Source organism: Ptychodera flava, chromosome 14 (genome assembly GCF_041260155.1).
Source record: "Ptychodera flava strain L36383 chromosome 14, AS_Pfla_20210202, whole genome shotgun sequence".
NCBI classification, from domain to species: Eukaryota; Metazoa; Hemichordata; class Enteropneusta; family Ptychoderidae; genus Ptychodera; species Ptychodera flava.
The window spans coordinates 16,454,589-16,468,073 of record NC_091941.1 but is presented as its reverse complement, the minus strand read 5'-3'; the positions used below and the strand labels follow the sequence as shown (position 1 = coordinate 16,468,073).

Genomic DNA, 13,485 nt, shown 5'->3' with positions numbered 1-13,485 from the left:
TTCCAATGAAAAACTTGGTACACTTGTGCATATACAGATGTTCAATAATTAACATTATTTTACTTGATTAGAATATTATGGTCAAAGGTGCATATTATGTGTACAAGAAATCTGATTATGGAACTTCACTAAAAATGTTCATCCACTTTACATGGGAGTCTATGAGGAAAGTATGAATAATTTTTTCCAATACAAAAATAGGTAAACCCATGTATTTATGTACTCTCGATTATTGATATCAATGTACTTGATTAGATTAGGGTGGTAACAAATGGATGTGTTCCCCAGAAATTGGATTTGGAATTATACCAAAATGTAGATTCACTGTACATGGGAGTCTATGAGGAAAATGAATAATTTTTTTCCAATACAAAACTATCAAAATCTATGTATTTATAGACATTTGATAATTCATTTTAAAGTACTTAGTTAGCCTAGGATGGGTAAAGGCTGATATGTGTGCAAGAAATTGGATTTTGGAATTTCACCGAAATGTTGATTCACTATACATTGGAGTCTATGAGAAAACTAAGAATAATTTTTTTGAAATGCTAAACTAAATTAATTTGTGCTTTTATAGGTGTTTGATAATTGATACAAATGTACTTGATTCAAATAGGGTATTTAAAAGTTCAGATGTGGACAACAATTGTGATATTGGAATTTCACCTAAAAGTATTATTTAACTTTTCATGGTACTAGTAGTCTCAGTACAGGTAACTGTTAATAATTTCCCTGACAAAACTTGCTATATCTCTAATATGTAAGTAATAGGAATTGTTCATCGCCCTTAGTGCAGTGAGCTTGATTTACAATAAGACAAGCCTCAGAGTTGTCAAGTCAAGATGTTCATGTGACAGATAATTATACTTTTGTTCAGATTACTAGTGAATAACTTCAGGGAATGAAATCATGCAACGAATCATTTTTATCTCCCAGAATATTTCTGAACACTGAAACTGCTTTTTGACGGGACGGATACTTATGAAAATTAAGTGACCCCCCCCCCTCTGAGCTGTTTGAAAAATACATGACCCCCCCTTTGCAGTTTTCAAATTTGAGGTGACCCCCCCCCCCCCCCCCCCTGGATTTTGCCGGCCCAACCCCGGCCATAATAACTGAACGCTCCTTATGCAAGTGTACGATGAAAAGTCAGTTTTTCTAAAATCACTTAAAATCAATATATAAAACCATTCATTTCAAGTTCATGCAGTAAATTAAATTTTCACATCTCATTGTACCAATAACACAAAGTTAAACTCTGAACAGTAAAGACTCTAATTTAAATGGAAAAATGTGTGACTAAATGGAAACTTTTATTTGTTATTAAATTTTCCATTATTAGACCCAAAATTTCTGAGATTAAAACATTAATTTCATGGAATATTTTAACCTTCCAGTATTGTCAATTTTGTAAAACATTTTATAAGTGGCATCTAAGTTGTACATGTCTTGTACTTTTGAAAAAAAAAATTCGGTAGGTCACTGTGCTCATTTTTTTCACAATTTGGTTAAACGTAGCTAGGGATACACAATTTTCATACTCTCTCATGATTGTCATTTTGTGTGCTCTTCAGCTGGTGCCATTGAACTGGCCAGAGTTGGATAAACTCAAGTCGGCTTAGACTGAGAAATCCAAAAAGTTCACTGATGCATTTAAAAATGAATCAATTTTAGAACTTGCCCTAGGTATATGGCTCCACAACCTGCTGATAAGAGGTAGTGTTAAAGATTTGCGTGCAGAACGACACATTACATGTTTTTTTACTCTGTGTGCATTCCTAATAAATATGCGGCTATATTGTAATTTTTTTTTTGGGGGGGGGACTTGAAAATTTTTGAATGTATTAAGGGGGGGACTTGAAAATTTTTGAGGGTATTGAGGGGGGGGAGGGATCTGAAAAAAAATAAGATTTCAATCGCGATTCCTCCAGCCCCCTCACCATTTTTTTTGAACGCAGCCTTAAATATGTTTGACCTTGACAAAGCGATTACATTGTCGTATTTATTTGCCAAATATAGACCACACTGCATTTGATTGTACTATTGGAATCAAAATCATCTCAACATACTCGTGCCATTATTGAAGCTTTCTTATCCAGATGAGTCCAGATGGGAATTATGAAAAAATGAGAAAGCAATACTTTTATCTTTTATCTTATTTTACGGCCAGTTAGAGTTGCACCTGTAAGCTACAGACTGAAAAGCCGGTACTAATAAGTATCAAGGAAATATTCGTTCAACGAAGATGTTTATCGTAGGTATGCCACATAATATTTTTGGTTGGTCGGGAACTATTCTCGAGCATGGGTTTTTTTTTATTGTAAACTCATAGGGGGACGGTCGCTAACCTAACGACTTTTTATTGCTTTGTTGGTATGAAACCGCAATGAATCAAAATACTTGAAAAGTCATAACGTGGTTAGCGGGGCGATAAGCTGTAGAGGAACACACAGCATCGTACGCAGGGCTAGGCTAGGTGTAATAGCTAATACTACAGGCCACCATCGGCTACCCAACACAGCCCAGTTCCGCCGCCGAAAACAATCGATTTTTATCCAAAATTGTGGTCGATCTCAGTTTTCGAGCACGCCCAACTATTCTAGATACGTGATGTGCTGAGCTGCGCTTTAAAACTTACGCAAAGCCCGCTTTTCTATCCCTATGCGAGGGAACAGACCGTATCAACTGCACCATTGTGAATGTGCAATGATTTCTGGGTAGGGTTCAAATGCAGGTCAAATAATGAGTTCAGATAATAAAGGAGGTCAGATAATTGAAAGCCAAGAGAATGTCAAGACAATGTCGTAATCATGACCAAATAATCGCATAAGAAAGACCAAATAATGACATAAAAATGACCAAATCACCAAATAATGGAATAATAATGATAAGATAAGTTCTAAATCAAGACATCAATGCCGAATAATGGCAAAAGAACCGAATTAACATAATAATGTCGAGACAATATCAAGAGAATGTCAAGACAATGTCGTAATCATGACCAAATAATTGCATAAGAAAGACCAAATAATGACATAAAAATGACCAAATCACCAAATAATGTAATAATAATTATAAGATAAGTTCTAAATCAAGACATCAATGCCGAATAATGGCAAAAGAACCGAATTAACATAATAATGTCAAGACAATATCAAGAGAATGTCAAGACAATGTCGTAATCATGGCCAAATAATTGCATAAGAAAGACCAAATAATGACATAAAAATGACCAAATCACCAAATAATGTAATAATAATTATAAGATAAGTTCTAAATCAAGACATCAATGCCGAATAATGGCAAAAGAACCGAATTAACATAATAATGTCGAGACAATATCAAGAGAATGTCAAGACAATGTCGTAATCATGGCCAAATAATTGCATAAGAAAGACCAAATAATGACATAAAAATGACCAAATCACCAAATAATGTAATAATAATTATAAGATAAGTTCTAAATCAAGACATCAATGCCGAATAATGGCAAAAGAACTGAATTAATAACATAATAATGTCGAGACAATATCAAAGAATGTCAAGACAATGTCGTAATCATGGCCAAATAATTGCATAAGAAAGACCAAATAATGACATAAAAATGACCAAATCACCAAATAATGTAATAATAATTATAAGATAAGTTCTAAATCAAGACATCAATGCCGAATAATGGCAAAAGAACCGAATTAACATAATAATGTCGAGACAATATCAAGAGAATGTCAAGACAATGTCGTAATCATGGCCAAATAATTGCATAAGAAAGACCAAATAATGACATAAAAATGACCAAATCACCAAATAATGGAATAATAATGATAAGATAAGTTCTAAATCAAGACATCAATGCCGAATAATGGCAAAAGAACCGAATTAACATAATAATGTCAAGACAATATCAAGATAATATCAAGACAATGTCGTAATCATGACCAAATAATTGCATAAGAAAGACCAAATAATGACATAAAAATGACCAAATCACCAAATAATGGCATAATAATGATGAAATAAGTTCAAAATCAAGACATCAATGCTGAATAATGTCAAAACAACCGAATTACCAAATAAGTTCATAATCATGTCAAAAATAATATCCATATAATGATCAAATAATTGCAAAATAATGGCCAAATACTGATATAATTATCATTAAATCACCAAACAATGGAATAATAATAATCAGATAAGTTTAAATAAAGTTTTCAAGATAATTTTGGCGGTGTTCTCACCCCATAGGTATTGAGCCAAAACATGACGTATTTTCACCCACTTGGTCTGTTATAGCATCTTTAGTCTAAAAAAATCAAGTTTACAGTATTTATGTTTTTAACAACTTTCAAATCTACAGTATAATGTTAAAGTACACCATATGGAATATGTTGTGTTTCATTAATTTTAACCATCTTGACCTGATGGTGAAATATGGACTTGGCAGGAAAAGGGTTAAATCCATCGACTGGATTTCAAGGAAAAGAGAAATGTGAGAGCGAAATTTCTTTGCCGTCTCCACTATCTTCTAATTAGGGTTACCTGAACAAAACATCCTACATAGCAACATCAACAAGCGTACAGATGTACATTCATTTTCAGTTTGTGCAACTTGATAGTAATTGACATTTGGCATGTACATGTACACTTGTATACATGTGTTGTTACATTTCAAGATGCAAAGGATACTCATTTTGAATTTCAAAACAATTCAGAACCACAAGTAAACTCAATAACCAGGTTCACATACGCAAATTGACCAAGACTAAACTGGGTCTGACGTAGCTCTGGCCCCAGGTTTAAATTTAGTTTCTGTTCAGACATGATCGCAATAAAAAAATAGCCCAGCATAACTTGAGCTTTGTGACCTCTGACCTTTCAAAGTTCAAAATGGCGGGTTTGCTTTTGACACACACATTCTATACAAAAGATGGACTAATATAACCGCCACTGACTATTTTAACCATCAGAGACAACTTTACTGAATTAAGTACCAGAACTAGATATATCGGGTTGGGAAAATAATCTGTACGTGGCATTTTCAATAATGTTGTACATGTGTGTCTCTCAGTTGTAGCAGCACTATGAGTAGGGTAACATGGCTTCGTTTGTGGAGTGAAACTTGGTGAGAAAATGTCGCACTGACTGTACATGGGATGATAAGGGCTGGATTGGAAACTTGTTAAATGTAAACTTGACAATCAAATTATAAAGTTAATATATGTAGACCCCTAAAAAGAAGTATGATCAAATTTTGCGATCATCTGGGAACAGGGTTGGCATTATGTGTCCACATATGGAAATCTTGGCCAACTAGTATATGCCCTCACACAGAAATCTGGGCAAACTTGGATTTTGTATCCTATCGGGACAAAACTGGCCGGACCTAGGCCAACGCTGACCCTTCAGACTGCTTTTATATATGTAACACCGACAAAAAAGTTACGTCGGTGTAGCTACGATGCAACTGTGTCTGTGTGAACAGGGTACATTGTGAAGCTACAAGTAGAGGCATATGTCAATGCACATACACTGTATGTGTACATTTAGCAAGGCATTGACAAAATCACTTTATGCAGTAGACAAGATGTGTACATTAAGATCTGTTATCACTCTGAAGAAATTAAATTCCCAACAGGGACATAAAAATACCTGTCTGCATTGCCTCAGGTAGAGTGTCACTGGAAAGCACTAAATAATTAATGCAGGGCTTGAAAAATTCATTCCACTGATTTGCCGCTTATTCTCTGGCTAATGTGTCATCTAAAAAAGTTCAAGGAAAAGGGACTGTGAACTTGAATTGAATTCACAAAAAAAAATGACAGAGCACATAAAAATTCTGACCAAAATTTGACCAAACTATCACTTTGGAAATACTGGTGTACAACACTCACAATGGATAGATGTGTCTCACAGTGGGCCAGTCAGACTGCAGCATATTTGACAATTATGTTAATATGAAAATGTTATGAGATGAGATTTGTTTCACTTGTGTGGATTTACACGCATAAATCCTGGTTTCTTGTAAAAATTCAAGACATCTACATCATATCAAGCCCAGCGACAATCTATTGGCGGCTAAGAATATCCTGCACACCAAGCAGCCACCCCACTGTAAAACATAGCTTGATGTTTTCCTTGTCATGTATTGCACATAATTTTCAGTATTACCATAACATTTTTGTTTGTTGACATTGTCAGTTTGTTTATATTTATTTACATAATGATATCATCCAGTCAGCATCCTTTCATGCAATACACAACATTAATCTCTGTGAATGGCATGTGAATTTTTAGAGACCATTGTGAGATAAAAGCTGATCAGTTAAATCTGCCTTTACGGATCAGTTACATGACACAGTAACATACATGTAGCAGTACCATGCATAACTTATCAATGGAAACACTGCAGAGTGAACATGATGAAAATATAACAAAACAATGAAGTTTCTGTTTGCCAAAAAAAAGATACTTGGCATAAAGAGAGCTATTGAAATAGACCTGTATGAAATGTTTGGTCCCAAAGGACTACTGACCTATGCCCAGACATGCTCTTTTTTCTTCTAGAGCTCATGAAGAGAAAGTCACAAACACTGCAATATTTCACATCAGTGATTTAACGGTGAAATCCACTTCCAGTATATACAGTTAAGAGGAAGTTTGCTGGTGTCTGCATCATAAGCCCATCTGCCAAAACACTGCTTTATACTGGAACATTTGTTTTTCAGCTGATTTAGGGGTAAACCATTTCCTGAGGGGGATGTCCCAGAAGGTTTTCCCATTAGAACTGTTGGCCACCCACTGTCAGAGCTTCCTGAAGTCCTTCTTCAAAAACCTTCAACTTCACCTCAATGACAAATATGAAAATTTATGACCAATATATTGATGTACAACACAATTTCACAAAGCAATAGATATTTTGATACTGATAAATGATCAAGTTTTAATGCACTTACATGTAAGTGCACCAACACTTCAACATTTCTTGAACATGACAGTTCTGACAAATACAGGCCGAAAAAAGAATATTGCTGTTAGGTTTAGTCAGAGAGGAAATTGAGTTAAGTTGTGGATGAATATGTCGATATATACATATACATGACCATGTACAATACATGTACACTGTACATATAATACATTTAACATGCACCCTCCTTTCAAAATAGGTCTCCCAACCCCTCAGATTGAGTCGTAGATGAAAGTTGGGATATAAACATGTACATAAAACATGTATACTCCTTTCAAAATAGGTCTCCCCACCTCTCAGATTTAGAAAACACTAACAGCAACGCATAGGTCACTGATGTATCACATGAAAGGTCATCGGCAGGCAATATAAATATTTTGAACAATCTGTATACATCATGTAGCTGTAAAATTGAATACAATTCATCCTGTACTACACATTCTTGATAGGACACATATTGGGGTAAAAATAAATTTCCGGACACGCCCCTCATGCATCACTATAATATGTTTCACAGACTTCATCCTACATAACACAAATTATACACAAACAATGACATAAGCTCTGGAGTAGTTTCTTACGTAGAATCAACAAAATATTACCAGACTTGTGCACTTAATGCTGCACGGATCATTTGGTGCAGCGGACTGTGCAAATCAAACCCTGGTACAGTTTGATAGGCATGTGAATGTCAGTGGTGAGTTCAGAATCAAATACTGGTTATGGAACACAGATGCGCAACTACAGAGGATGAATTTCAATTTTGCACATTGTCCCTCATTTTCCACCTCTAACGCAGATGGTCTACGATATTCGGAAACATTTGAATGCCATCAGTCATAATTTGCATGACAAAGGTAATACGGCAATTTTTTACAGCTCCATGGTGTTTCAGATATTGATCACACCTCAGAGAGTATGAGCTAGCTGTGATAATGCTAGATTGATACATGTTCAGTTAATTTCAAATGCACAGACCAGTTAGCATTTCTAATGTGTTGTGGTACTGGCTGTGTGCGCAATAAATCTTTTGTGGGTAAGGAATTCCTGGCTACAGTGCTTTGACAGAAACACACTGAGAATATTGATTTTCTTGCATTTGAAGGTTATGACTTGACTTTAAAATAGTCATTGTCAACCTCCTCAGACAAAGGGAAACCATAAAAGGACAAGAATAGATGTTAAAGACCTCCATTACCCTCAGAATCTCCATTCATTGCTATCAATTTCAAAACTGACAGTTCTTTTCAAATTGATTTCTTTCAAAATATCACTGCTTTTGCACTGTGGTGCACTTCTTACTTTCAAATTCCCGATTCAAAATTTTCCAGCAATAATTGACGCAGTAGACACACACTCCAACAAATCACTGTGAATGACGAATTGTAATTCATGATTTTGTCTTTTTTTTTTGTACGTTCATCCTTTAATAACACTCACTGTCTACAACTTTTACAATTCCTTGATTTCACAACAAATGCAAACAAAGGGCATGAAATTCAAATGAAATATTATTCCCTACTGGGACTTTCACAGCAGCCTGGAGACAGTGTAAAAGCCACTGCATCACTTTTTTTTTTAATAATTTCCATGTTTTATTGCACGCTTTTGGCAATTCTCCACAAACGTCATTGTATATCGCCCACCTACCGTGTTAAGCTTCCTTTGGATTCAAATTAAAATCATCTCAGGTGTGATGAAAATTTGACCATCCTGCATATTCATGACAATATTGCTCCGTGCTCAGTAAGAGAATTGGTTGGTTTATCTCTATGAGAAAATTAAAATAACCTGTAATACATGTGAACAAAAAATGCACAATTTCTCTTTCAGCGGCAAGAACAGCTCTGACTAAATGTAATTATAATTCTGAGCGCACTCCCCAGAACAAAGGCAATTAGTAGATTCAGACAGGGCACTGCCACAGCATGGATAATTACATGTTGTCTGAAGAGACTGCTGCGCAGGGCATGACATCATGACTTCATCAGTGGTTAACTCAATAGAAAAAGTTCATGTCAGTACAGTGCACCTAAAAAACACATGATATAATCTATCTCCTCACAGCTTTCACCATTCTCCAACCTACCATACAGTATCTGCACTTTCTAAAATTTGCATTCACTCTACTCATTTTGGTACTTACAATATCAATTCGCATATTTAAAATACCAATCACCACCATCCATCAACATGCATACATAAAAGCCAAATTACTTCACCAAATTAAGTGGAATTTCCACTACCTCAAATTTTACCTGGCCACTGGTGCTGGAATTATGATTTCGTGAATAAAATGGATGCCCGCTTGTAATCAAACAAATTGTGAACATTGCCTATGCTAGAGGCTGGCCTTACAATACAAATTTTGCAATATTTATTTCCTTAATAACACCTAAAATCCATTTCTTCTGCATCAATAATTATGGCCAATAGACTTTGCAAGAAAAAATGCTACAGTACAGCAGCATCACCAGCGCTGGAAACTGCTTTTGTTTTCTGACAAAATGCTTTCCAATTGAAAATTACTACAGGACAATATGAATTCACTTGGAAAAATGCAAACACTTTGTCATTCTGAAAATTAAATCAGCTAAGGCTGGTGTTCTGGTGTGAACACTTGCACGGGATCTCGCTGCAACTATGGAGGACATCTCGAAATTCCATGGATCACATGTAAATAGAAAACACACAGGGCAGATAGAAATGGAAACTGTATATCTCAATCAATACACTACCTACATAAACATTGATAGAGGTAATTCGGTCACTGTAGAATAGAAAGTTATTCTATTAACAATACACAACAACCTTTTTTATGAATACCGTGTCCTAAACAAAGACAATGAAATTCTTTTATTATTACAGCTGTGCTGACCTCTTTGACGTGAACATTATTTCATACAAGTTTCACTGCAATACGACTCATTAAAATTAAACACACTCCATAAAATGAATATGTTATGCACGATACTGCCTCACTGTAGCTATATATGCTACTGCGTAGTACTGGTATGGTGGTGTAATGACAACTTATCTCAAAGTCAATCAAATGCCAGCTACCAGTGCTTGCGGTTAGACTGCGAGAATATCACCTAATTATCCACAATGCATTCAAAGGGATTTTGAATTTGAAAAGCGGTCTTTTCTTCATCAAATGCATTGGCAATAGACACGCTGGTATGTGACTGTAACCGAGAATGGCATTCCTATGAATTTTAAATACCCCCAGCATCAACATTTGTCAAAACAAATATAAATTTTCAACTGTTGTTGATACAAAAGTGTTTGGATGAAGTTGATCGATGAAATGTATCAAAAATAATCATGCTCGACTACATGTTAGATGAAAATCCAAAAATCACTTGGGAACGCTCTGCAAGAACATTCATGTCATTCTTGGCAGGAAATCAAGACAGTGTGATGCATGTTCTTTATCCTCAAACAGAAATTTTACTATTAGTACATACACACATGTATTCGTACACATGCGAGCGTTCAGAATGGAAATAACCTTACAATGGTGAAGATTTTTTATGAAATACAGAACAAAGATCCATAGGAATTACAGCCAAGAAGTATGACTGGTTATCTCAGACTGACAAAACTTCATACCCAAGGGACATCACTCTTGACTCTTATTCAGGACCAAGGGTTAATGTACACCCTGAATAAGATTCTGTTGAAGTCAGTGAACCCACAAAAAAACTTGTTGTACAGTGTGTTTGTGCAATACCTACGTTGTAGTACACCTAACAATTTACAACAGCACTTTATGCAACCAGGTTGGGTGAACAGCTCCAATAACAGTATTCAATATTTAGAAGTTTTAATAAAAGATGTTATTTCTGAATTGGATTCTTCAACTGGCATCGTCTTTTATTACATTGTCCCTTTAGATGACCTTACAGATTTGGCCAGGAAACAAAGCATACAATGTATTTATTTTCCTATCTACCTCATAATACCTGCTGAGAGCAGCAAGGTTGCAAAGAATTTTTGTAAGAGAAAAGGGGAAATATGAATGAAATAACTAAAAATAGGTATAAAATTTGCATGTGCAAACTAATTTTAGAGCCTGGCCATATTTGGTGCCACTGAACAGGAATTTACTTAGAAAAATGAGTTAAGTACATGTTGTACCCTTTATCTTTCCATTGAACTCTCCTGGTATCTAAGATGAGTTTGATAAAGTTATCACTACAGATTTATTTGCGAATATCAATGTTCTGAAATAGTAATCATGTCTCTTTTACAGATCAAAGCATTTCTCTTTAAAACTAGCATGGGATAATATTCATCCATCAGCTAGCACTGAGCCCTTTGACTTTGCTGGCAGATGAAAAATACTATTCCAACTGTATGCACCTGCATGTCCTTTTAGTTAGAATGGATAGACCGGACATGAAGCGATTTCCACAGGGGTTAGAATTTATATTCACAAACACATTAGATTGATCCATCAAATTATTAAGAATGAAAACAAACCAACTTGACTCCTTATCTGACCACTCTGAACACTTTGGGAAGTCATAAATCCATTTGTACAAAGCAACACCCTGCTCTGTATGAGAGGATGGCTAACAACTATGCCTTTCCTGGGAATGCGCTTCCTGAAAACAATATCTTTCCCCCATCTATCAGATACTCTGTTTGTTGTTGTTTGCTCCTCAACTAGATGGCTTCCTTAAGGATAGGATTTCAGCGGTGCAGCAGAATAAACCATCACTGTTCACTTGATTGAAATATGATGAGAGAAGGAAATGGAAAAATAAAGTGGAATGATCCACAAGATTTGTTGTCGAAAGAAAAATAGACAGATATACATGTTCTACACACAACCATGAGTAAGGAAGTCCTTGACAGAACAGTAAGAAACAAAGTTTCTAGCTCAGTCTTCCTTCCAAAATGCCCCAAAGAAGACGTATCCAGATAGTTGACTTTCTGAATAGATACACTCTCCTGAAATATTGAAACTTGCACTTAATGATAAGATTAAGCATAATTTCCCCACTATCTATGGTTTAAGGTACAAACCATATGATTTCAAAAAAAAATTTCAAGAATGGTTATTGGAGTGAAAAAAAAGTGAATCATAATTTCAAACTTCACAAACTTTACGTCAATGGCTGACAGGATGTGAGCAACACTTCAGGACTTGCAATATTTGTACTACAGTGTGAATCTGAAAATCTGATGGCTTCATTAAAGCATGATCAAACGGATAAGTATTGTACAACAGAACAAGATAGGAAGTTTCTCCATGATCTGAGTGGCATAATTTTAAGGGATTTATGTTTGTACTGTCAATAGACAGGAGTTATAATTACATGTACTACAACATTCGCGACACTCGTATACTTCCAGAGTTTTAGATTAATTTTACACAAATTGTCAAGACAAAAAAATACTTCAACAGGCAAGATTTCTTCTCCGTTTGTGCATTATTAGAATGGCAATAAAATAGCAATTTACTGCCCACAATTTACATGTTATTAAATATTTTGGATGCATTCAAAACAATACCTCAAATTGAATAGGTCATTCCTAACATATCTTGTGTGCGAGGGGTGGGCTGTCATTGTGCGACACGAATATTGTGAATTTTTGGAACACTGTGTTCGACGTCTTACCTGACGAGAAACATGATCGACAGAGTGTGTCACTATATGACTGATATTACATTGTAAGGAAGTAGGTGAAAGAGGAGCGATGGAATTATTTTGCGAACATGTTGGGGCTCATAAATGTCTCAAAATACTCACACAGCACTGAAATGTTCATTGAAAGGTAAACAGTCGACCAAGCGCCTGTACTAGAATTACGGAAATCTGTAAGAGACAATACGCAACTACTGAACCCAGTGGAAACTGTCGAGGACCGTTGAACATCTCGTTGTGACGATCGTAACGACGTGAAAGTGATACGGCTGACATCATGCAGACATTCTCATACATGTACACGGTCGGCGTTCTACTCGCAAAAAACACCGCACACCCTGGCTGCAGTCACTTCTCTTCAGCGCAAGAAAAGAAGTGATCGTCAGTGAAACCGTGGCGGAGGTTTTTTGTCAATGATGATGAAGAACAAGCTCTAAACAATCTACGAATAACTGTAGAGAAGCGTCCTTCAAAGTGGACCACTACTTACCCGATTTTTAGGTCATTTTTACACGTCGAAGTACAAGAAGGGGACACCTAACACTGGTCTTCTCGTCACACACTAAGCATAATAAACCGGAAGATTGAACAGACCGTTTCCGCTTGCTCTCGGCAAACTTCGGGAATGTCAGTATATACGAAGGTGACCGATTGTGATTCTAATTTATCAAACCAGAGAGAAGTGGATTTCTAGAAGATATCTTTGTATAGATGACGAAAACTGTACGAAGCTATCCTCTGTAATTTTGAAAATAAAACGGAAGCAATCCCCCGACGAACGTCAGTGCCTTTTTGACTTCCAAGAAGATGACATCATCGTATGTGCATATTTTCAAGTATTAGCATTTTCAAACACTT

General features: G+C 35.7%; 1 protein-coding gene across 1 annotated transcript in view; it reads right to left on the bottom strand.

Annotated features, from left to right (window-relative positions):
• LOC139149553 (disheveled-associated activator of morphogenesis 2-like) overlaps positions 1–13,421 on the bottom strand; it is a 62,363-nt gene extending 48,942 nt beyond the window's left edge. Inside the window, exon 1 of the mRNA XM_070721369.1 lies at positions 13,118–13,421. The gene's annotated coding sequence lies outside the window, so the exon portion shown is untranslated. The remainder of the gene's footprint in view (positions 1–13,117) is intronic.
• Positions 13,422–13,485: the final 64 nt, after the last annotated feature.